This window comes from Phacochoerus africanus, chromosome 1 (genome assembly GCF_016906955.1).
Source record: "Phacochoerus africanus isolate WHEZ1 chromosome 1, ROS_Pafr_v1, whole genome shotgun sequence".
Lineage (NCBI taxonomy): Eukaryota > Metazoa > Chordata > Mammalia > Artiodactyla > Suidae > Phacochoerus > Phacochoerus africanus.
In genome coordinates, this window is record NC_062544.1 from 140,502,717 (window position 1) to 140,524,386 (window position 21,670).

The 21,670-nt window shown below is 37.0% G+C and overlaps 1 long non-coding RNA gene across 1 annotated transcript in view; it reads right to left on the reverse strand.

The window, feature by feature from the left end:
- Positions 1 to 375: 375 nt before the first annotated feature.
- LOC125112409 (uncharacterized) overlaps positions 376 to 21,670 on the reverse strand; it is a 66,307-nt gene continuing 45,012 nt past the window's right edge. Inside the window, exons 4-5 of the long non-coding RNA XR_007131157.1 lie at positions 5,050 to 5,302; positions 376 to 456 (exon numbers count right to left, since the gene is read on the reverse strand). This is a non-coding gene — a long non-coding RNA (uncharacterized LOC125112409). The remainder of the gene's footprint in view (positions 457 to 5,049; positions 5,303 to 21,670) is intronic.

A 21,670-nucleotide genomic window follows, 5' to 3' on the forward strand; every position in this document is an offset into this window, starting at 1 on the left:
ATCTAGGGCCATTGATACTAAGCTTTGGTGTTGTGGCTATATAACCGCCAGGCAGTCTCAAGGATAGGGAGGCGAGCATGCTCAGGGCTGATCCCTAAAACCAGTTGAGGCTGCCCTGTGTTACCTGGCTGCTTATGAGCCTTCTGAATGTAACAAAACAGAATCACCTGTCAGAGCTACATTTTCCTATCAAGCAAGCAAGCCAATATGATGACGGATTGTTTAAAGGTATAGCCATGGGAATAATGGGCAAAGCTTCCCTGGATATCCCTCTGAGCATGTACCTTAGGTGAGGTGACCTAGTATTGTGTCATTTCCTGAAATATGAGGCCATCTCAGGCATCACTGTGCCCAGGGAAGATGATGCACACATACCTGGAAGAATGAAATTTCTACTTGGTGAAGCCATAGCTGGAGGCTTTGTAACTCTGTTCCATGTTTTTCAGAATTCCAACTCTGCTGGAAAGAAATGGACATTTTTCTACTATTGTCTTTTTACCTTTGTAAACTGAGAGAAAAATCAGACTGGGAGTGGGGGCAACAACAGGGATTCTGGCAGAGAGGCTGGCAACCAAGGTGGATGGGAAAGAATCAAATGTATATGTGGACCTTAAATAGGCTTTCCCAAAAGCAGCGGTGGGTCCTGATAAATCAGAGCTATAATCTCTCTGGCCTTCTTTGGCATTTACGCTTTCGGAGGAGCTGGCTGGGATTAGAACCACAGTTTAGAGGTAACCTGGTCACATGGTCTATCCAGAAATTAAAGCCTAGAGCTTGGGCCCCAAAATATCATTTGAATATAAGTCCCTTAAGAGACACAGTCATTACCAGAAGCTGCTAAGCAAGTTTGGCAACTACAGAAATTCTTATTTTGCAGATTATTAGAGAGGCTATAGACAGAAGATCCTGCTTTAAGGCTTTTGATAAGACTATTGTGTGACTCTAAGCAAGTCATTTAACTTTTCAGTTTCTTTTTCTCTAAAGTGGGAATTGGTAATATCTACATCACAACACCAACCACCATTATATGGTTCAAATAAAACAGAAGTACAAGTGCTTTGCAAGAGGTAAACATCTTATAAACATTACTTGCTAATGTTATTATGCTTCACAGTTCCCTGAGCAAGGGTAAATTTAGGTGTTCATTAATTGTGGTTAGCTGTCGCAGTTTGTAATTGTATATTCATGCCATTGTTGGATTAATGGCTGCCTCCTTCCTGCCTCCTACCTCTAACATCCTGCAAGTCCCCTGAGAGAGGAGACAGAGTTTCTTTTGATCACTTTCGAATCTCTTTTGTTTTCATGGTCTTTTGCCCACGTCATGCACTTAGTAGTAACTCAAATATTCAAGAATGAGTTGGGACAGGTAAGAAAACAGGAAGAGAGGACAATGAAATACAGAAAGAAAGAAAAAAGGGCATGTGAGATTTTGGGAAAAGGGGACAATGCTGTGAAATGTTATTCTGTAAAATGTCATCTAAGGCAACTTGTGGCCTAATGCTATTCTTCCCAAGAGAGTTTAAAATAATAATAATGAAAATGATAGCAAATTGCACAATAACTACTGTATACCATGTACTATTAATTTTCATAGTTAATTTTTAAAACAGTAGTATGAGGTGGTACTATTATTATCTCCATTTTATAGATGAGGAAACTGAGGTTCAGCATGGTTAAGTAACTTGCCCCAAACCACACAGCAAGTTGTAGAAACAGATGAAAGTCACATACAGATAATCTAACTCAGAGCCTATACCATGCTATTCCATACTAAAATTTGTTTTAATTTTTAGTTCAAAAAGTACTAGGGAAACCTGCCATGATGATAAATTAGTGAAGGCACACCGTGTTATAGGAAAGTAAAAGGAAGCCTATGAACCCCCCCTTTCTAAAAAGTGCATCTTACAAAGGAAGTGGAGAAGTACAGAATAAGGTCAACAGATGAAAATACTGTAATATGCTACCAGGTTGTTTTCCTATAAATTCTATAAATACATTATTTTGCAAATATTCAATAAAAAAACAGGTGTTATTTAAAGACATGGCCAGGTAAAATAACAAATGGCATACCATTTCAATTTCTCTCAGGCATGCAAGTTTTAGCTGAATAAACATAAAAGAAATCAATCTACATGGTGCAAATGTGGGGGAAAAAACCAAGATCTATGTCAGCAATAATAAAAGGCATCTACTGTTCTAAAACAGTCAGCTCATTGTAATGGATACCCAGACCAGAGAGAAATGCATGATGGGAAAGCCAAGAACCTCTTCCAGTCAGTTCTAAGCTATCAACCTTCAATTAAGGGCATATCTCTGGAAAAAAATAGTCTGTAAAAAGGTTGCAAGATAAACTGAATAGAGAGCCCTAATAAAGATAAAATCTTTGCTTTTGTCCTTCTATATGTGGTTAGCAGCAATTCTAGATGTCAGCATGATTTTCAAATATTAACTATCCTTCAAAAATTTCAGGAAGCAATATTTATATTGTGACATCATAGACCATATCTTTATGGAAAACCATCAGCACAGACTTCATAAGTAAAACTTGACTGAGAGATATTTGGGGAAAAATAAGCAATCACTCCAATATTAGCTACATAGTTTCCCAACTTTAGCAATACTAGTTTGACATGCAACAAAACAAAGAATTGGAGATTATTAGAATATTGAAGATCATCTAATCTATAAGTAAAATACTAGTGACCTGTGGACCAGATCTTGTCCAGAGACAGATTGATTTGATTTGCCTTTTTAAACAAATTTTTGAATTGGTAGCTAACATTTAAATACTGGAAAACTTTAAAAGTTGAAAAATATGGATTTCTCTTAAAAATGTGAAAGATCTACAACATTAAGTTCTTATTCATGCATTGGAAATAATCTGCTAGATTGAAAACAGGTGGGCCCTTCCAGACTGGGAAGCTTTCAAGATTGTACCATCTCTACAAGCCCCCATTATCTTGCCTTTATTCTACTTCCTGCATTTATACTGTCACTCTGGCCTCTGTGGTGACAGTATACAATTTTCATTTTACAAACAAAACCTAGAAAGTCTCTGTGATTTGATCAAGATCACAGAAATAGACATTGTGTTAGGATTAGCTCTAGGACCAAAGACTTCTAGAGTCTGAGCTGAGAGGGTTAACACCGGTTTCATGGACTCTTTGGAATCCAACAAAGATCTATGAACACCCAGAACATGAAATCTGCTGTTCCTGATGGCTCTTACTACTTCTCACCTTATGTTCGAGTTATTTCTATACACTCAATTAGTCATTTAATCATTTATTCACTTGGCAGTTATTGAACATTGACTATATGCTAGACATTATGCTAGGTCCTAGGGAAATAGCACTGGGCACAATTTTGCCCTAAGTTGGGGAGGACAAACTGAAAAGCCTTACTCTTCAACTATGCTCCAAGCCATTAAAGGCAGCTTATCCTGATTCACTGGTGAGCTAATACCCAACATGAGGGTATAAATATGTAAGTGTCCACTAAGACAGAGAATAAATAAAGAAATGTGTGCATGGTGAGGATGTGTTCCAGTTTCATTGATTTACATGTGGCTGTCCAGTTTTTCCAGCACCACTTGTTAAAAACACTGTCTTTTTCCCATTTTATATTCTTGCCTCATTGTTGAAGATTAACTGACTGTTGGTGTCTGGGTTTTTTCTGGGTTCTCTATTCTGTTCCATTGGTCTGTACGTCTGTTTTGGTACCAGTACCACAGTATCTTGATTAATTACTGTAGCTTTGTAATATTGTTTGAAGTCTGGGAGACTTAAGCCTCCTACTTGGTTATTTTTTTTTTTCCTCAGGATTGCTTTGGCAATTCTGGGTCTAAATTTTCCATATAAATTTTTGAATTGTTTGTTCTAGTTCTATGAAAAATGTCATAGGTAATTTGATAAGGATTGCATTGAATCTATAGATTGCTTTGGGTACTATGGCATTTTACAGTATGAATTCTTCCAATCCAGGAGCATTTAATATCTTTCCATTTCTTTGAATCCTCTTTAATTTCCTTGATTAATGTTTTATAGTTCTCAGCATATAAGTCTTTCATCTCTTTAGTCAGGTTTATTCCTAGGTATTTAATTTTTGGGGGTGTGATTTTAAAAGGTATTGTATTTTTTTTGGTACAACCATTATGGAAAACAGTATGGAGGTACCTCAGAAAACTAAATACAAAACTAACACATGACTCAGCAATCCCACTCTTGGGCATATATCCAGACAAAACTTTCCTTGAAAAAGACACATGAACCTATATGTTCATTGCCACACTAGTCACAATAGCCAAGACATGGAAAAAACCTAAATATCCTTCAACAGATGAATGGATTAAGAAGATGTGCTATCTATACACAATGGAATACTACTAAGCCATAAAAAAGAACAAAATAATGCCATTTGCAGCAACATGGATGGAACTAGAGACTCATATTAAAGGAAGTGAGTCAGAAAGGGAAAGACAAATATCACATATCTGGAAACTAATATACAGCACAAATGAGCCTTTCCACAGAAAAGAAACTCATTTACTTGGAGAACAGACTTGTGGTTGCCAAGGAGGGAGGGGAAGGGAGTGGGAGGGACTGGAAGTTTGGGGTTAGTAGATGCAAAATAATGCATTTGGAGTGGATAAGCAATGAGATCCTGCTGTATAGCATAGGGAATCATATCTAGTCACTTTTAATGGAACATGATGGAGGGTAATGTGAGCAAAAGAAATTGTACTGTAGAAATTGACAGGACACCATAAATCAACTATAATGGAAAAAATAAAGATCTTAAAAAAAAAGAGAGAGAGACTGGGTGGGAACACCCCTCTCTAACTAGGCATATGTAACTGTTTGGTGACCTTATGACATCAGAGGTGCCAAAAACTCCACCCTCAGAACAAAGAGCAGAGGTCTATAGCTCAGGTATGCCTGCACAGAGTAATAATTGCAGCACCTTTTTCTGATCACCTTTTCTCAGGGTTTCCATACCTCCAACCACTCAGCTTATTTTTTAATCCCATAAATACCCTGAGCCACTCACCTTCAGGGAAGGGGATTTGAGTTTGTTCTCCCATCTCCTTGCTTGGGCTAAATGCTCTCTTTGCTGCATCCTCGGCATCCTAGCACTTTGGCTTGCTGTGTGTCAGGCAAAACAAACCTGGTTCAGTAAAAGTCTTTTGACCCAAATCCAGTTAGAAGATTCCGAGGCCACATCAAGCCTGGGTGAGGTTATGTTTTTGAAGTTCTGAGTATGTAACATCTGTATATCCCCTGAAATATTTTTTTTCTTTTTTCTGGAAAAAAAAAATAAATTTGTTTTATGTTTTTCATAAGAAACCTAAGAAGGAAGCATGGCAGATACTATCTCCACTAGCCAACAAGTAAATTTGGACCCTAAGATTAAGTGACATGGCCAGAGCTTCTAAGTGGCAGAGAGAGAGATTTGTCCACTCATCTCTAATTAAAACATTTTTCTCTAAAGATGTTTTACCAGCAAGTCACAGCTAAGCATAGCAATAGTCATTGAAGAACACTTCCTGTTAATATACTCTAGTTTTACTCTAGAATCACATGCATTCTAGTTCTAGATTGGTTGCTGATTAGTTGTGTGATTTTGAATAAATCACTTAGTTCATTGATTCTGAATTTCTTCATTTATAAAATATTAGGTTGGACAATGAAGTCCAGTGTTCTTTATTTGGGTTAAATTATATAGCCTTTCAAAAAAAAAATCTTTCTTTGTTTATTGTTATGCTAGATTTATGTTCTTAGTCATAATCTCTCTAGGGCTTATTGTGTGCTGGAAGCTTAAATAAACTACAGCTAATATGGCTTCATAATTGGACCATGAAAAATTTTGACAGACACTCAATGCTGATTCATTTTTACCAGAATAATAATGGTTCCACTGTGTTGATACCCACTTCATGGGAGCATAGCTGGAATAAAAATATCATTATATTGTTTTAACTATCTGTATTACATTCTGACTTAAAATGAAAATGAGGAGTCTAAACTACAAGTTCTATTTTAATTAGCCTCGTATACATAAAGGTCATTTCTTTTCATCTTGGAGCTGTTCGGTGGATATCTCTGAAACATTGCCAGTTTATTACAAAGGCGTCTTTATTGAATTGCTCTAGAAGCACAAGAAACCAGGGTCCTACTTTACTTTAAAGCTACTTAATATTAATATTTTATGTGGAAATTTGAGTTATATAGGCTCTGAAACTCTTGGACAATTGTTTTTTATTATGCACAGTGAAGTGTTTATAGATGGTAAACTAGCTGAAGTTTCTTCAGGTCTTCATTTTAGGAGACTTTTAACTTCCAGGCAATATCTTGAAATAAATCCCAATGTACATGCCCCATGCTAGTTTTTCATATACAATTTTTCCTGGTGCTTCATGGGAAGACCCTACATAATACTTAGAGCAAGAGAGCTGGTGAAATATGTCTTCTCTCAAGTTGAAGATCAAATAGCAGATGTCTAAGTAGGTGCATGGGCAGCTTCTGTGAAAGAAAGAGCTCAAGCTTTTCAAATTAAATGCTCTTTAAATTAGGCCTAGGTTTTTAGTGCTGCTAATTTGTTCACAGGACCTTTTCTAGACAAAACTATGCTAAGATTCTTTTTCAGTACCATATGTCATCCATCACCACTCCTTTTGGTTATTCTCACATTCCAGAGTCTTAATTGATCTCCCTAGAAAATACCCAATTCCTTTGCCATATGTGACGATGTTACCTATGTTCCTTGTTGAAATTAATTTAATTTCTCTACTTCTGTGAGGTCCTTCGTTTTGAAATTGGACCACAGGAATGGAATTCAAAACAAACATGTCCCTCATTCATGAATTTTTCCAGTCCCACCACTACCCTAGTTATAACTAGGTAACAACAATAACAGATTAATTGTATGGCCGTATTATAACTCACCATTATCCCCCAGCTCGCATTCGACCAGAAACAAAGACTCAAATAATTAGCTGATAGGATTTGGAGACAGAAATTTGCAAAATTTGTTTTTCTATAAAAATAGAAAAAACTGAGCTAGGAAAGGGGGGAGTGAGATTAGAAATATAACTTGGACTACAGTAGTAGAAAAACCAGTGTACTTGAAGCAAGAGTGAGAGAAAAAAGTTTCCACATGGAGAAAGAAAATGGATTTGAGAGCTGGGTGAGGACCTCTAAGATCCAGCCTGTTGGCCACTGAATACCCAAAGTCTCCATCTTCCCATTCATCTATATCTTCAGGTAAACTTCACTGTATCATTTTATATGCTATCACCTTAAAGGGCCATCTCCTTTCCCAACTTTGAGCTTTTGCTCATGTCTTTTCCACCTATCCTGTCTTTCCTCCAATGACTAGGATGATCACATATCCCAGTTTTCCTAAGTCAATCCCAGTTTATTCCTATTGCATCAGTATAATAGTAGAATTATCTCTCCTGTTGTCCAAATATGAACAGTAAGTTATCGCCTTACCAATATCCATTTTTAGCTTTAAGATTTCCCCCTTTCTTCAAGGTGGAGCATAACTGCCATCTTTACAAGGAAAATTCCCTAATTTCATTAAGTTATAATCTGCCCCTTTTCTATGATTTCATAACTATTTGAATGGATATGATAATATTCTATCTCTGTAAAGTAGTACTTTGTGAATACACCCTTCCTCTACTGGACATGTAAATGCCAGGGCTACTCCTCTTTTTAGTGTTATCAATGGTGATTTGTATGTAGATAGCTAATATAAATTTCTCAAATTGGTTTAAAATTATGTGTCATTTTAAATAACATAATTTTTGAATGTAAAATAGCAGGGACAGATTTTCTGTAAAACTAGTATTAGAATTAAATTACATTCTATGCACAAAATAATTAGCACACTGTCTGCCACACACTAAGTTTCATAATTGACAACCATTTTAATGTTATTATGGTTATAACTTATTACTATAGATGATTAGATTATACTACATACTGATGATTTTTTTTTCCTCTGCATCACCAGCACGCTTTGTTCATACATCTATTACAGCATTTTTCATGCATTATTTAATATATGTCACAGCTCAAGTACAAGACACATAGGACCAAAAGTGTTTTGTAACAATTTTTTTTTGTATTTTTTTCTTTTTTTTTTCTTGTCTTTTCTAGGCCACACCCAAGGCACATGGAGGTTCCCAGGCTAGGGGTCGAATCAGAGCTACAGCTTCTGGCCTACACCACAGCCACCACAAAGCCAGATCCTAGCATTATCTGTAACCTACACTGCAGCCCACAGCAACGCTGGATCCTTAACACACTGAGCAAGGTTAGGGATCGAACCTGCATCCTCATGGATGCTAGTCAGATTTGTTTCCACCCAGCCACAACGGGGACTCCTTCTAAAAATTTTAGCACAGTGCTTGGTTTACAGTATAGCTGAAAAATATAAAATATATTGAGTTAGATTTTTACTGTAAATGCAACAAATTCATTAATGAATGAATTTTCACATAGACATAAGGTGATGGAAATGATCTGAAACAAGATTGTGGTGATGGTTGTATAACTACAAACATACTAAAATTTATTGACTTGTACTCTTAAAAGGGATGAATTTTATAATATATAAATTATACCTCAATAAAATAATTAAATTGATAAAGCAATCAAAAGAAATTAACTTGACAACCTACTAAATTACAGAATAGTTATGCAGAAAACCTAGATGCATCTCCAACTTGCTAGTCACCCATTGTTCTTTAGGAAGAAACACTAGAAGGGTGTGACAGATGTAATATCCCTTTGATGATTAAAAAAAAAAAGGAGGGGGGAGCAATGTGCTACAGACTGAAGAGGCATAAGGAGCCCTGGGTTCTATCACTTTATATCAGTCAATAACTGCTTACATAACCAAGGACAAATCACTTCCCCTCATAGGGGTGTTCATGTCTCTCATCTTTAAAATGAAAGCCATTGTGGCTCAGCGGTAATGAACCCTAATAACCATGAGGATGCAGGTTTGATCCCTGTTCCCACTCAGTGGGTTGAGGTGTTGCCATGAGCTGTGGTGTAGGTCACAAACGCAGCTTGGATCCCATGTTGCTGTGGCTGTGCCACAGGCCAGCAGCTGTAGCTCTGATTAGACTCCTAGCCTGGGAACTTCCATGTGTTGCACATGCACCCCCTAACCCCCCAAAAAGCAAAAAAAAAAAATAACATAAAATAAAGTGAAAGCCTAGAAGATCTGATGAGCTCTGCTTGCCCAGCTACAACTCTGGGAAAGGCATTGGCCCAGGTAGTCACAGCTGATATGATGATGGGTGGACACATAACTGAGACTGAGCCAATCAGATTCTTCTAGAAATCTGGCTTTGGGGCTCTGAGCCAGTAAATGTGTGAAGTTAAGGGAACGTCACGTGAATTTCTGCACTTAGTCCTGTTGTTGGACAGTTGATAATCTGAGGAATGACAAAGGAAAACAACCCATAGTGAACCGCAAGAAAATGATGCAAACCTAAAGCAGAGGCAAAAAATTTTGAGTGATGGTGACAAAGGTGGACCTAGTTTCTGCCATCTTTCTGGTTCCCATGAGATCAAGCAATCCGGTGCCCTATCCTTGGATTACACAAAACCTGTTGAACACTTAAAATAATGTCCAATTTTCTTGTTCTAACTTGAGTGGCATCTTTTTCTAGCAATCAAAAGAATTCTTTCTCGAAAAGAAGCCAATGCACTGATTTCTACAATGTTTCTCAACTCTTATACTTTCTTTTGACTTGATGTTTCTGCCCAGCATGACTTTGGCAACCAAGCCCAGCAATGAGACAATGACTTCCTCACAAATGAGCTAGTAATTTCTCCATTAAAAACCTCTCCCTTTCTCTTCAATAATGTTAGCCTTGTATTGACCACAGCAAAATATGCAAAGCTGAAACGAGTATCAGTGTGTATAAAGACTAAAGTGAGTTAATAAAAATTAAAAAAAAGGAGATCCTGTCATGGCTCAGCAGAAACGAATCTGACTAGCATCCATGAGGATGAAGGTTCAATCCCTGGCCTCACTCAGTGGGTTAAGGACCTGGCATTGCCATGAGCTGTGGTGTAGTTTGCAGATGTGGCTCAGATTGGGGGTTGGTGTGGCTGTGGTGTAGGTCAGTGGCTCCAGCTCTGATCCAACCCCTAGGCTGGGTACCTCCATATGCCGCAGGTACAGCCCTAAAAAGACCAAAAAAAAAAAAACCCAAAAACTATAGTCTTTTAAAATTTCTCGGTTCATGGTACAACCAAAATAGAAGAGTTTCTACCTTTCAAAGCATGAGAACATTGTCATGCATTACCATGGATGAAAATGGATCCCTGAATGACATTTGGAGATTTCTTTCTTTCTTTTTTTTTTTTTTTTTTTTTTGCTTTTTAGGGCCACACTCGTGACATATGGACATTTCCAGGCTAGGAGGCTAGAGGTCCCATCGGAGCTACAGCTGGCTACTTATGCCACAGCCACAGCAACATGGGATCCAAGTAGGGTCTGCAACCTACACCACAGCTCAGGGCAATGCCAGATTCCCGACCCATTGGAACAAGGCCAGGGATCAAGCCCTCATCCTCATGGATACTAATCAGATTTGATTCCACAATGGGAACTTCCTGGGGAAAATTTCTTGATTGTCAAATAAATATTTGAAAATAACTACTAGGAGAGTCTAATGCAATTAGGTAGCCATTCCCCCTCATTTCAACACCCATATTTTAGTGTAAGCTTAGATTTAAAAATTAAGAAAACTAAGGAGAAATGTAGGATTCTGTGGTCTACAACTGTTGGCAAAAACATCCTAGCAATTACTCATTTAAAAGGCACTCCTTCCAGCTCAGCCACCTCCATTCTCTTGCTTCTCTGCAGTTTCTAATCTTTTCAAAGATTAGAATAGCTCCCAAGAGGTGAGGTTGAAACTCTAGTGATTAAAATCCAACTATACTATTCTGTTTCGCTCCCATTTCATAAAATGGAATTTTAAAATGGCAGGCAAATGCAGATCACCACATTATCCCATTTTACTGGGCCTAAATGATTCTATGTGCTTTCCAAAGAAGGAGTTAATGTGCCCCATAAATAAAACAAAGTTTAAAGCCTCCAGCCTGTTTTCTCACCAGACCACCCGCTCTGACTTCACAGTCAGACCGCAAATAGGAAATCAGACATCCTGTCAAATCACACAGAACCCATGAAACCATCTTTATCATCATGTTAAATCATGAGAATGTAGAACAACCACAAGTCTTTTCTGGGTATCATATAAAAATACTTGGAACATAGCATGCTGGACTTCGATGTGCTCTCAGTTGCCTACTTAGTAAAGGTTAATTTAGGCTCAGGAGCAGGGGCTCTCAGCCAGTGGTGATTTTGTCCCCAGGGGTACCTGGCAATGTTTGGGAATATTTTGGTTGTCCCAACTTGGAGTGGGGTAGGCTTCTACTGGGTAGAGGACAGGACAGGGAGGATGTCGGATAGCCTGTGTCTGAAATTTGGTTCAGATGTCAAGGTTGATGATCACATGCACACACGTACACACATGAGGAGGGTATGAAAAGGTTTATTGCTCACATAATAAGGCCTCCTGGAGAGTGTGGACACTCAAGACACTCTGAAAATGGCTTGGGTTTTTACTGTGGTTAGGAAGAAAATAGAGGGGAAGAATCCCTCCCACAGGCCTGGGTTTGCCTAATTTGAACTTCCCTGCCAGAGCCAAGGGAGGGAACCTCCTAGCTTTTGTAGGACTTGTTCAGATGTGAGGCAAAGGGCAATAGGGGTGGTGGTGGAGCATGAGAGTTGTCAATAATCAGTCATCAAAACTGGAGTCAGTTTCTTTATCACATCGTACAAGACATGGGATGGCCACCATGACAAAATTTTTTAAGCTGGAATTTCAGTCCTGCTGAGGTTTTAAGAGCCCCTGTCCTGAAGTTAGGGTGGTCTGACTCAGGATTTATGGGTAATAGCTGTGTTGATGCTGTGGGTGCCTCCCAGATGGCCTCCTTCAGTACCCAGGCACCCATTTCTCCAGCTGCGCAGGCTGCTGACTTCTCACAGCAGAGCTCTTCGTCTGGAACTGCCCTTGGCCAGCAAAGGGAGCTACCTGACCCAAGATTACGCCACCCTCCTGGGAGAAGCCTACAGCCAGCGTGTCACTGTGGGGTACGGGCCCTGACACATCCTCAACTTAGGACAACTCTGCAGTCTTCCAAGAACCCCCACTACTTATAGGGATCAACTGAGACCTGTGTTGTTATTGCATCTCTGTTCAGTTTCTTCTTCTCCACAATCCTGTCTCCCTCTCCTTCTCACAGGTGTTGCTCCTATACTGTACATCCCAATAAACACACTGCACAGACGCCTCTGTCTCAGAATCTCTTTTCCCCTGAAAGTTGACCTTTTTGTAACCAAATCTAGAGTAAGAAATAAAATTTACAATGTGACCAGGAACATAGATGTATTAAAAGCAACTGTGTAAATAAAATTGATTTTCATAAGCCAATACTAATTTTTAAGATGATATACTCAGGTATTTTCTATTCTATTCTATCCTATCCTATCCTATTCTATATTTTTTCAAAAGCCATCTATGAGCCAAAACATGTATCTCATAAGCTGCTAATCAGTCTTGATTCATAGACTGAAAAACATTTATTTAGATGTATGACCAAATAAACCTTTTTGGCGTACTATACTTTTTAAAATGTAACTAATTGTTTCTTTCTCCCTTACTGAATTTAATAGGCCAATTTGGATTAAAAGGCCTAATTAGTTTTGTGCGTATAGCCACAAATAGAGTTAAAAAGCCTCAACCATAAACTACTCCTAAAGAAATGGGCTTCATTACTTTCAATCACATTTTATAAATGCAACTAAGGCTAACAGACTATAAGCCCTTGCCAAAACCCACTCCATTTAATCATGTCACATTATTAGAACTAACTGGCTGCCATGCTTAAAGAGTTAATTTTCTTAGGGAAGTCAAACATTCCCCTTATAAACCTGATTTACATAATTTTCTTAAGTGACTGCCACTTTCTCTTCTGAAAAATATCAAAGAAAAATCTTTGATAAGGTTACAACAGAGAAAGTTTTACTAGTTTTCAACATGTAGGAAAAGTGATTTAAAAGATAGGGAATTGATATGTGTGCCTCTTTCCTGATAAATATTATTTGCAAGGGTAAATAGAAGCTGTTATCTCATAAGGATATAGTACCTCTGAGAGGTGGATGCATGAGAAGCCTGGCAAAAACACATGGCTAAATCACCAGAAAAGGACATTAATAAAAAAACAGAAACAAACAAACAAAAACACTAGCGAAGTCTTAGAAATTAAGCACTGCCCTCCTTTTACAGAGGAAGAAACTGAAACCCAGGTGGGGTAAGTGATATATCTAAAGGCAACATCTGACAGATAGCAAAGCTGGAAAAGGAAACTAGAAAGTCTGATGCTCTTTCTGCTACATCATGGGGATCCTAGCAGTGATTTCCTTTCTACGAGAAAGAGCTTATTCTTTGTGATTTCCCAGGAGATTTATTCAAAATAAGCTCAAAAGAACAGGTGGGGTTGTTTTCCATTCAAAATACACCTACCACAGGGCTTACTGCCAACATTAGGAATATTTTGACATCTCTAGAATCACCTCTAATAGAGGCAGAATATTACTCTATTGCTTTTCTTTTGATAAAACAGGCAATTCCCAAATCTATTCTCTCTTTTGGAAATTCGGAAAAACTGCTAAAACCTGCGTGCTTTGTTCTTTGAAACATTAACTGAGTCCTTGGCAGTGAAAATAATTTAGCAAGATTTTGGCTTAAAGTCTCGGGGAAATTATGCCTTATTTGTTCATTTTGCAGCTACGAGGCAGTGTAGATTCTTCAAGTCAAGACTTAAGGAAGTTCTCATTCTAAATGAGCCTTATTTTAGAATTGCCCTTTCCAAATTCCTATCTGATTCTTTAACAGGCTTTATAAGGAAATCCCTTTGTCTTTTTTGGATTTCTGGAAATCCACCTTGTTGGACCCAGAAAAGCAAGCAAGTTTGGTTAAGCAAATTTCAGATCTTTAGCACATATTAATGTGAATGTTTGCTATTAGAGCATGTGTAAATACTTTATGAAAAGAATGCTTGCCTAAAATACTTTTCAAAATTATCAAATGAAACTTTGATTTAGAAAACACCTTTCTCCAAGGGGCTCAGAAATGATTTATAAACACTTGCTTGATCATAAATCAAGATTTTCTTTTTTAGCTTGAAACTAAAAAATGCATTTCTTCTCCTTCATCTAATGTTTGTGTAGATTTTCTGTTCAGGAGAGAGTGTCCATGATTCCACACATATTTCCCCAGGAACAGTCTGAGAGTCTGGAAACTTAGAAGCCTGACATTTAGTCCTCTCTGTGCTGCAAACCACTTGGTGACCTTGAGCAATTTAGTGCCTCGCTCTTGTCTTAAGACCAGGAGGTTGGCCTGACACTTCTGGAAGAAACTTTCTGGTCTGACTGATAGGGACTCAGCTCACCCTAAAGGCATTTGGGAGGTATTAGCATTTGAATCTCTCACTGTTTATGGTTAATTGTACTCAGGACCTATGCCTATGTGGTTTAACAAAGATAAACCCTATTCAAAACAAAACCCAACTTTCCATCTGTCTTTTTTTGCATGTTAACATTTTCAATCCAAAATTCTAATTGACATGAAGAGTCCCTAGAATATGGGGGTTAAGAGAAAGAAGTGGGTCCAAACCCTAGCTCTTCCAATTTCTACTCTGTAAATTGAGAATAAAGCACCAGCAGGATAAAGGTGCTAGGACCTTTAAAGAAGATAAGATATGCTAGGCCCCTGACACATAGTTAGCACCCAAGAGATGGTAGAGAGTTTCTCGGGATAGTTAAAATTGACACATATATCCAGCTCTTGAGAGGATTAGAGTTAAACAATTATTTCCAGAATGAGTTTAAGGGGAGAAAAGAGTGATTCAAAAGAATGTTGAAAGTAATGGTGTTCTGTGGAAAGGTTCATTTGTGCCGTACATTAGACTCCAGATATAAGTGGTATCATATGGTATTTGTCTTTCTCTTTCTGACTTACTTCACTTAGTATAAGTGTCTCTAGTTCCATCCATGTTGCCACAAATGGCATTATTTTGTTCTTTATTATGGCTGAGTAGTATTCCATTGTGTATATATACACCATATCTTCTTAATCCAATCATCTGTTGTCAGACTTGTCGTTGCCAAGGGGGAGGGGGAGGGAGTGGAATGGATTGGGAATTTGGGGTTAGTAGATGAAAACAATTGCCTTTGGAATGGATAAGCAATGAGATCCTACTGTATAGCACTGGGAACTATGCCTAGTCACTTATGATGGACCATGATATTGTGAGAAAAAATAATGTATCATGTATGTGTAACTGGGTCACCTTGCTGTAGAGTAGAAAACTGACAGAACGCTGTAAACCAGATATAATGGAAAAAATTAAAATAACTAAAAAAAAAGAAAATAATGGTATTCATTTTGAGAATAAAAAGAATAAACAAAGACCTTCTGGAAGCAAGTTGACTTCATAAATGAGGAGAAGGGTGCATTGTGTGAATGAAAATAATGCAAGTTATAACAGAATGAGCTGGGCTTTGAAAGGATCCTGATTTGGAGAATGAAATTATGGATCCCATGTAAATTCTCGGTAAATCTACAGGTCGCTTAAAGTTGTCATTCTATGAAATGACAAAAAGATCCACGTGCCCCTGAGAAGGATGGAGATTTAACTTAAGTAACAGGAAAAAAAATGGTGATTATTAATGTAAATCTTAGAGACTATATAAATCTCTTTTATTTATTTGACATTTAAAACCACCAACCATATGTCAAATTCTGGAGTAGGCACAGAGGAAAAAATATAGTAAGAGACCTTGTTCTCTAGAATTCTTGAATCATCTATCCATACTCAAAATATTTAAGAAAACCCTGTACAATTATTTTGTTCCATTGACTAAGCACCTGTGACACCCCCATGTATTGTGCTAAGTGTTTTCTGCATTATATCATTTACCATGACAGATGCACTTCTGCCTCTGCTGGAAAATGACAAGGCATTCTCCAACCCAAGGCCATGCTCTCCACTTGTGAACAGATGCTATAACCAAAATCTGCATGCCTATAACTTCTGCCTAATCCCCCCAGAGCCACAAAGTATCAGGCTAATTCTTTTTTCCATATGTCAGCTGTTCAACAGATATCAGCTAGCAAGACCCCCCCATATCATCTCCAGATTAATTATCCCCTTTCCAGATACACCGTCTTTAACTCCCACATGCAACTATATCCCTAGTACCTAAGACAATGTCTGGCACACAAAGGAATTCGGAAACATTTTTGCCAAATATAAAATCCTAGACACACCTTAGATATCTTACAGTTTATTGATTTCCCACAAAGATAAAAATCAGAATTGAACACACTCTTCCAGGTATAGTTTGACCAGTGCAAAACATACTACAACCCAATAAAACATTATCTTTTTGGCAGAAACCTCCTCCATTCAACCTGAGCGTGAAATTAACTCAGATTCTCAGGTCTCGTTCATAGAAATATTTTTTTCAGGCAGGCCTAGCCAGTCCATTATTTGTTTTGTTTTATTCTTTTAAATTCTAAACACAGGCTTTTACATTTATCCTTGTATATTTTTATCTTGTTATGTCTGGCCTAATATGCCTATTTGACTGGTTTTATTTAAATCTTCCATGTGGTTTTTAACACAATGTCTACCCTCTTCTAATTTCAGGCCTCTCAAAAATCTGATTGGCAAACTTTCTATTTGTTATCTAAATTATTAAAATTTTGAACAAAGCAGAGCCTCACAGAATGCCACTAGTAACCTGGCTCAAATTTTATACTGATAGTACTAAATTTCAAATCCCCATAAATCACTATCATTTGGCAGACATTTTCCTCAAGGATATTATGTAAAACATTATCAAATGCTTTGCTCAAACTTAGATACCCCACAGAGCCCAGCTTGTACCACAGTAATTCCAGCCTAAAGCTCAGTATGCTGGGAGATAGCTTGTATCTCAGTTCATTGCAGAATCTATTATTTATTGCATAAACACAACACCCTGCATCTTTCAGGATTCTAATTTTGAAACTAAACTCAGTTTTCTGGAACTCAAAAGCCTTAGTTTGGGGTATTTAAAAGTAATTTCTCTGCATTTCTGCCATATTTCCCACACACATGATATAATGAATGCTTACTTTTAAATAAGAGATGAGCAATTTGTTCAAGAGAATGGACAGTGAAAGGGTTAATTTAAAGGGAACTCCAGTTATAAACCAAAAAATCTATCAAAATATTATCTGGCAATAGCCAAGACATGGAAACAACCTAAACGTCCATCATCAGAGGAGTGGATCAAGAAGATGTGGTACATATACACAGTGGAACATTACTCAGCCATTAAAAAGAATGAAATAACGGCATTTTTAGCAACATGGATGGACCTAGAAATTATCATGCTAAGTGAAGCCAGCCATACAATGAGACTCCAACATCAAATGCTTTCACTGACATGTGGAATCTGAAAAAAGGACAGACTGAACTTCTTTGCAGAACAGACACTGACTCACAGACTTTGGAAAACTTATGGTCTCCAGAGGAGACAGTTTGGGGGGTGGGGGATGCGCTGGGGTTGTGGGATGAAAATCTTATAAAACTGGATTGTGATGATCATTGTACAACTACAAATGTAATAAATTCACTGAGTAATTTAAAAAAAAAAAGAAACCATTACCCAACTCGAGGTAAGAAAAATATTTCCCTGGTTCCTTCTAAGTAGTTTTAGCTTTCAGGTGTATTGTTAAATTGTATTGAAACACTCTATAAAAGACACTTTGTGGTAAAGGTTCCATCCTTTTTGGCTTTGCCAATTATATAAATCAATTCAAAAAACAAATAAAACATTTTTGTATAACTCTTATATATTCAAGATATGTTGTCAAAATTATTTCCCAGAATCTCAAAATAAATGTCTGCACTGAAGGAACTGTGCCTAATAAGGAGTAACAGACATAACACAAATAACTAAAATTTACAGGAAATTGTGATAAGGACTCTGTGAAAGGGATTGAGCACATATATCTGGAATTCAAGGAAAATGATCCATGGTTGTGGGAAGTGATGTTATCCATGTTTGATGTGAGTTTTCAAATAAAATTTATGATAAAATTAAAAAAATTTATCTGGCTAATAGAAAAATTATCTGGCTATATATATGGCTATATATTAGAAACCAATCTCCCTCACAGCTGGTTAACTGCTTCCTGATGCAAGACTCAACGCATGGACTAAATGTACATAACGATGCCCCTATCCAACTATAAGCAGAGTAATTGAATAATCATGGGAGGGCATTCTTCCTATTGCCAATTGAAGATTAACATGGAAATTAAACTTGACATGACATGAACAAACTTTTTAGGAACTTTACCAAAAGGAAGAATATAGCTCTTTATAAAGAAAACATTATAATTATAACCATTTTGCCTTTAGAACCATGGGGAAATATAGACTTTTAGAATATGTTATCTTTAGTTGTTCAGGCTTACCATCTGTTAGTATAGAGAAATCTATTTTTCTCACGGGAAAACCAAACATCTATGACATAGGTTTGCTTTAGAAGATGGTTTGTTTGAACTGTTGGAATAAGTAACAATGTCCTATTTCTATTTTTGTCCTGTCACAAGGATTTCCACAACCCCTTTTCAGATATCCTTTTTAATAAAGGGAAAATATCCATTTAACAGATAATTGAAATTCTATCATGTGCATTCACCAAGGGAAATGAAAAGGTCTTACTCTTGAGGAACATAAAATATAGTAAGGATCAAATTAAGGTCAATCAAAACTGGTACAATAAATATCTACCACCACATTCTTTAATAGTGAATTTATTTATTTTATCTAACTGGTTTTGTTATTGTGATGTTAGCATTTTCTTTCAGACCTTGTAATATAAAAATAATGAATTTTTTGCTAGTTTTTAATGTTGGTTGATAAGTCCCATATCAACATTTATGTTCTTCCTAAAAAAAGTCTCTTGTGATTAGATTCTTAGCTGTAGTAAGTCTATCAATTTTTACTATATTTGACTTACCATATATTTTAATGAAAAATAGGGTACCCAAAAGCTCAATAATATGTGATTATTAGATAAATTTATTAAAAATAATGTATCATGACAGTAATGGTTCTGATATAAATTATTTTAAAACCTTTTCATAAGCTCAGACTTTTCATTGGCCTTATGAATATAATATCACTTATTTTGGTGTAGAGTAAGGATGACAAATAGAGACATTACATTTTTAACCATAAATATTCACTAGAATTTGTTCCTGATCATCTGTGCGTCTTCATTTTAGCATATATTGCTCCCTTTCAATTATTTCCAGTACTTTTGCTAGAAGCAAAATGGCACAGTCATAATTCTGCAAGATTGTGTTTTCTCACTGGTGAAGCAACTGAATGTGCATAAGAGTTTTTAAAAGAAAAAAATAAATGAAGAACTCACTAATGACAAATGTCTTACTGATTCTAGATGAAAATTGGAATAAATTATTGGTTTAATAACATTGCTCAAGAACTGCCAGTCTTCTGAAAACATTAACAAAATGACATACAATGACCAGAGTGAGTTCTTTCTCCAGTCCCTCAAGCATAAACGAATTTGAATTCTTCTCAAAGTCTAAAACATTTATCTAAAAAATATATTTAAGTAAAACAATAAAAAGGGAGTCCTCAATTTATTAACAATTTCCCCATATCCCTCATCATACTGTCATCATTTACAGATGAAAGACTTAATTTCACTATAGGCTTAAAATTTCTTATAGACCATGAAGAGACCCAGATTTATCCTTGTTCAGGCAAAATGGTAATAAAACAATTAGAAAAGTATAAAATATTCTCTCTTACCTGGTTCAATAAAAGGATGGGGTGTTCTGGCTAATCAAATAAGTGATGTAATATTCAGAAACCTTTAGAATCCTAGTAGAGTTTTGATTTTTTAAAAGAATATACTACACTGAAATTCCTATAGAACTACAATGACTGCTTTAGGACATACTTTAAGATTTTACAGTGCCTCAGAAATATTACCATGTGGTTAAAATGTAGGTAAATTCATTATTTCACACAACAAATATTGACTGAGCACTCATTAGGTGTCAGGCTACATGTTAAAATACAAAGACATTTCACCCACATTTCTTTCTGTAAGGGAGCTTCTAGTCTGAGAAGGAGAGACAGGCAAAAAAAAATGCATACATCTAGTAATAAATTAAATATGATGATTTAATTTGGATTTCCCCCAGAGCAGACTATGTTACAAATATATGAGTATTTATTTGGAAGGTGATCCTTGGATCACAAATGAGCAAGTTACTATGAGAGCAACTGAGGTTCAATTCCACAAGGCCTTGTGAGAAACCATGTGTAGCCTATCTCAGAGTCAACCCAGTGAGGGATGGATAAGCCAAACCTCCCATTACACACTTCCTCATTGATTGAAGTCTGTCTCTGGAACTTTTAGGCTGTGAACTAGAAAGCACCCTTAGGCTGAGAAGCAGAAGATATAGGTTATTGAGGTGAGAAGTCATTGGCCTGCAGGGAGCAGTATTCATCACAGCTGCAGGTAGGCTCTAAAGTAGCCAATAGTGTATAGGATATGGTGCCAAGAGTCTCTGCTACAGATGATGTTGCAGAAATCTATCACTATGCTGTGGAGACCCCAAAGAGGAAAATATTAGTTTTAATGAGTCAGTGAAGACTTCAGACAACAGATGCCTGAGCTGAGTAGGTGTTCTCTGGGCAAATGTAGAGCAGTGATGTGGAGGGTTGTTACTTACGTGCAAATAAATACAGTGGAATACCAGATTACAGAGAGGTTGATGAGCATGTGGTCCTTCCTATGCATTAGCTGTGATCAAATCTGCTGCTTAAGTAAATACATATGTGCTTTGGTTTAAGTAGATACAGGCTTCAATGGCGCCAGTTTTCAAAGCCAGCGAAGATGTTTCAAACTATTGACCACATAAACAGACAGTTAATTGTGTGAGGTATGGAAACAATTGCTTTACTTCTCAACCTTGGATTTGACCAGAAGATGTGAAAGTGGAATTGGGAAGCTTGACATAGAGATAGTATAGTTGGACTGCCTGGAGTTTCAAACATCAGGAGAGAAACTAAGTTCCAGGAGAGCAGAAGAGGGCAGGATGGGGCAATGGCCTCATAGAAAGTGGGGAACTGGATCAGTTTTTATGGCAGGCACTAGAATGTATAGTATGAAGTAGAGACCAGAAACACAGTTCTTGAAATTGCACTCCAAACAGAGACAGATGAGCAAATCAAGATTCCACTGACTAGAAATGAGACAAGTGAGAACAAGAATAGCAGCAAGAGTGATGGTTATATCAATAAGGTACAAAAGTATGATTTCCTTATTTCCTTATAGATTAATTCAATAGTTTGGAAACATCTATGAGCATAAAATTCATCCAGCAGGCTTGTTTTAAATATGCCAATTCCCTGAGTTCTAACCCTACCTGCCTACACTTCTGTAGATTTGTAGTGAAGTGTAAGAATCA